Raw genomic sequence first — 4,773 nt, forward strand, 5'->3', positions numbered from 1 at the left:
GGGAGGAAAAGGGGGAGGGGAAGGGGGGATATAAATGACGAACAGGTATATGAAAAGTTGCTCAACACCACTGATGATCAGAGAAATGCAAATCAAAATTACAATGAGATCTCATCTCACTCTAGTTAAAATGGCTTTTATTCAAAAGACAGACAATAACAAATGCTGGTGAGGATGTGGAGAGAAGGGATCCCTTGTACACTGTTGGAAGGAATGTAAATTGGTACAACCACAGTGAAGAACAGTGTGGATCACAAGGTCAAGACATCGAGTCCAGCCCGGCCAACATGGTGAAACCCCATCTCTACAAAAATACAGAAATTAGCCGGGCGTGGTGGCACACGCCTATATTCCCACCTACTCAGGAGGCTGAGGTGGGAGAATCGCTTGAACCCGGGAGGCAGAGGTTGCAGTGAGTTGAGATCGTGCCACTGCACTCCAGCCTGGGCAACAGAGTGAGACTCCATCTCAAAAAAACAAAAATAAAAAACGAAAAACAAACACAAATCAACTGTTCCTCTGCCCCACCCCCTCCTTTTACCTGCAACCTGGAGAGCAGTGGATACAGATCACAGCCTCACAGGAATATGACCCTCCCTTTTTTCCTTTCCTCCTTCCCCTCCGGCCACTTCTTTCTTTAAATATTGAAGCCCCAAAACCTTCTTTGGAAAAGGAGTGGGCTGCACACCCTACTGTGGCTTCTGTCTCTTTTTCCCAGGCATGGCTTCAACCTTGGCAAAGTAAACCTCTGAACTGGTTGAGACCTGTCTCAGTCACTCTGTGGGAGGGGCCTCCCCTGGGGTCAGGGAAGATTTCCCAAGAGGAGAGGCTAAGCAGCGACTCAGGGAGGCCTGGAGCCAACTTCGGTGTCAGGGTTGAGCCAGGGTCAAGGTGGCAGTGCAAGTTAGAGGAAGAGCCTGAGGCCCCAGTGGTGGGAGCAGATGCTGACACACTTTGGACTGTGCCCTGGAGAGGCAGGAACCAGGCCTGAGAGTACTGGCAGCTGCACGTTGGAACGGGAAGCCTGGACTCAGGGAGGTCAGGCAGCAAGCTCATGGCAGCCCAGCCAGAGTCAGCCTGCTCTCCCCGCACTGAGCCCAGGCTGGGAGACAGCCTACCTCCCGCCAGAGCCAGCAGGCAGGTCCCAGCCCAGCCTGCCCTGTCCTGCCATCTGCACTCCCTGTCAGGCCTCCTGGTCAGCTCCACAGTCCCTGTCTTCCAAGAGACACAGGTAGCGGCAGCAGGGGCTGGATGCGGGAGGCCGAGAATCAGGGGCGCTCCCCCACAGGACCCCTGAATAGTGACCAGAGAAAGGTCAGGGCAGGATGAGGCCCATGGCCACGGGCAGGTCTCAGGTGGCTGACCTGTCCTAGGAGCACACAGGGCAGGTGTGGCTCCTTCCCTCTTGAACCCAGAAGCCAGGGCAGAGCTCATCTGTGGCCTCATCTGCCAGCCCCAGTAAGCGCCGGGCTCCGGGAGGCCCCGGCTCACTCTTCCCCGGGCAGCAGCATCTGGCTTTCTGGCTCCAGACGCCGCCTGCTGGGCCAGGCCGTCAGCCAGGTCCCTCCTGACAGCAGTCATGGCTGAATCCAGACTCGAAACAGAGCTGGGAGGCAGCCTGCAGCAAACGTGCCCCAAACACCACATGCACCTAACTCAGTCCTGCAAGAGGAAAGTTCTCTTGAGCATGTGGGAGGAAAGGGCCACGTCAAGGCTGCGCGCTCACCCTGGGGGCCAACGCTCACTCGGCCCTTCGGACCCACAGGACTTTTCCCCACAGGCCCCACCAGCCTCCTCCTGTCATCTGAGAAGCCACCAGGATAAAACTCTTCCACAGCTAGGGCCAAAGGCCTCAGTCATGGCAGCCTCCCCGACCCTATTCTGGTTCAGAGGTTGCCTAATTCAAAACTTTAAAAATTGAAAAAACAAAGGCCCTCCACATGAGAGCGGGCCCGTCCCAGTCTTATGATCTCTCCGCTCTGGCATGTGAGGAGGAGGGAGTGGCGTGTGAGGAGGAGGGAGTGCCGTGTGTGAGGAGGAGGGAGTGCCGTGTGAGGAGGAGGGAGTGGCGTGGAGGAGGAGGGAGTGGCGTGTGAGGAGGAGGGAGTGGCGTGTGAGGAGGAGGGAGTCCTGTGTGAGGAGGAGGGAGTGGCGTGTGAGGAGGAGGGAGTGGCGTGTGAGGAGGGAGTGGCGTGTGAGGAGGGAGTGGCGTGTGAGGAGGGAGTGGCGTGTGAGGAGGAGGGAATGGCGTGTGAGCAGGAGGGCTGCTCTGTAAGGAGGTAGATGCATGAGTAGAGTTGGCGTTCGGCCAGGTTCCTGACTGGGGACTCCCTGGCCCTTGTTACAGTTACGGGTAGAAATGGAATGTCTGTGACGGGTCCTGCTCCGTTTCACCTGCCCCAAGGCAGGACTCCAGTCCTCCCCCTCCTTTCTGATCATGGGCCCCAAGGGGGTCATTCAGAGAGGATTCGTCCCACGCCCTGGGGGTAGGAATGCTGGGCACACAGGGGTTCCTGGAGGGGCCACGTGGGTGGCATGGAAGCTCCCCACCCCTTCCCGGAGACCGCGCCGGTGCCTCTCATGTGTATCCCTTTATAATTAACTGCAAATGTATTTCCCTGACTTCCCCGAGCCACTCTTGCAAATCAATTAAACGCAAAATGGGGAGGGGCTACAATATTGCTGGGAAAGAGGGTCCCAATCCAGACCCCGAGAGGGGTTCTTGGATGTTGTGCAGGAAAGAATTTTGGTGAACCACAGAGCACAGTGAGAGACGCAGGTTTATTTGAAATGACTCCGTTCTAGAGTGGGGCGTGCTCAGAAAGCAGGAGAAGGAGGGCGGGTCCTCTGTTAGTGCCTCTGCTTACAAGAAACTGTAAGGAGCTGCAATCACTCCTGGAATGTGCAGATGCGCTCACTAAAGATAGGGGCTGTGGGTGCCATCAGTGACCATTCATCCTCCAACCTCAGGCTGCTCACTGACATTATCTCTGAGTAAAGTGGCCTGCGCTCTCGGGTTATCTGGACAGTCTGCGGGCTTGCTGGGAGATGCCCCATATGGCCATAAATATTCTGTAATTATAATTGGTGGCCAGCTTGAGACGTGGCTATTTTTAGACCATAAGCATTAACCTTATAGGTGCCTTGTGAGTGCCTCCTACTTACTTCAAGATGGAGTCACTCTGGTCATGTTTCACTAAACCAGAGGCCTGGTGAGCACGGGTTCCTCTGACAGTGGGAACCTCAATGTCGGGCCAGTCGGCAAGAAGTTCTAGAGGCTGGCCCTCGAAGCTGGTGTGTGTGTGTGTGTGTAGGTGTCTCGGGGCTGAGCACTCACGCTGTGGGATCTGACGCTATCTCCAGGTACAGTGTTGGAATGGTGTTGGACACCCAGCTGGTGGGTGGGGGTGTGTGTGTGTGTGTGTAGGTGTCTTGGGGCTGAGCGCTCACACTGTGGGATCTGACGCTATCTCCAGGTACAGTGTTGGAATGGTGTTGGACACCCAGCTGGTGTCCGCTGCAGAACTGACGGCTTGCTTGGTGGCGGGGAGACTTCCACCCCCCACGTTTGGCCCCAGCAGTCGTGGGAGTCCTTCTGTGTTGACGTCTCCTGTGTGGTGTTGGGTGAGAGACAGGATTAATGGTTCGAGAGTCTTTTCCAAACAGCCCTCTTCCTAAAGCAGCTTGTTTTCTGAATCAGACGGTACTGTCTTGAAGGGGGCAAATCCACCCACGCTCTCGTCCCACAACTCTTACTGAGCCCCTGCGGTGGCACGGATGGCCCCAGGTGCTGGCTGCGCAGAGAGAACCCCCTGCCCTCACCGCCAACATTCTAGAGGGGAAGACACCCTGCCTGTGCCCCAGTTAAGACCCAGAGGCCTGGACTCCCCCCGGGCCACAGCCTACTGGAGGCTCCAGTCCCCAGAGACAGCTGGGGCATCGCCCCCAAAGCTGTGGAAGCCCCACCCACGGTGCCATCATACCACAGCCAGGACATCTTGTGACACACACAGCCCCAGCCTCAGCCTCCATACACACGCACCACACACACTCATGCAAAACACATACACAGCCATACTGAATGCACCCCTAGATTTGAGATGGGTGTTACAGGTGTCTCTCCGCCCCAGCCCCCTCCTGGCCACGCGGCCACCTGCCGACCCTCGCGTTTCCCCACACCCTCCCCCTACTTCCGTGTGGGGTTCAGAAGCCCCTCCCTGGCGCTCGCCCTGTCACCCAGAAAGGAAACTCACTGTCAACTGGAGAACAGGCCAGTGGCAGAGCCCCAGCGCCCACAAACCCTCGGAGAGGGCCTGGCGGGAGGAAAGGCACGCACCGATGGCAGAGCCCCAGTGCCCTGGCAGAAGCCAGAACCCACAACTTCCCACCTCCCAACCCTTGCCGGTCTCCCCACCTCCGCCTGGGGGATGGCCAAGACACAGCCCAGTCTGGAGCGGGGAGCAGGGACAAGATGACCTCAGGAAGCCCAGGCTACAGGGGTGCCTGCTTCTTCCCCTCCCCCGCTCCACTCCGCAGGCGAGACCCCCAACACTGCTCCCCGACACTCTCCGAGGCACCCCTCCTCCGTGCTCACACCCAAAACACGTCTGCTCACCCGTGGGCCTCCCACTCCGACCACAACGAGGACTGGCCACAAGTCCAGGTGTCAGTGACCTTCACCCCGACCTGGTCCCTGTCCGGCCTCGCCAGGTCAGCACCCGCCGCGCGCACAGCAGGGCCGGGTGGAAGGAGGCCGGGCCTGGCCGTGGCTCA

General features: G+C 58.0%; 1 protein-coding gene and 1 long non-coding RNA gene across 2 annotated transcripts in view; one reads left to right on the forward strand and one right to left on the reverse strand.

Annotated features, from left to right (window-relative positions):
• The window catches only part of LOC105536290, a 32,380-nt gene extending 27,607 nt beyond the window's left edge, over positions 1-4,773 (reverse strand). The window contains exon 1 of the long non-coding RNA XR_001005573.1: positions 4,616-4,773. This is a non-coding gene — a long non-coding RNA (uncharacterized LOC105536290). The remainder of the gene's footprint in view (positions 1-4,615) is intronic.
• LY6E (lymphocyte antigen 6 complex, locus E) overlaps positions 4,439-4,773 on the forward strand; it is a 4,524-nt gene continuing 4,189 nt past the window's right edge. Inside the window, exon 1 of the mRNA XM_011975631.1 lies at positions 4,439-4,710. The gene's annotated coding sequence lies outside the window, so the exon portion shown is untranslated. The remainder of the gene's footprint in view (positions 4,711-4,773) is intronic.

The sequence above is a fragment of the Mandrillus leucophaeus genome, unplaced genomic scaffold (genome assembly GCF_000951045.1).
Source record: "Mandrillus leucophaeus isolate KB7577 unplaced genomic scaffold, Mleu.le_1.0 Scaffold158, whole genome shotgun sequence".
In the NCBI taxonomy this organism is placed as follows: domain Eukaryota; kingdom Metazoa; phylum Chordata; class Mammalia; order Primates; family Cercopithecidae; genus Mandrillus; species Mandrillus leucophaeus.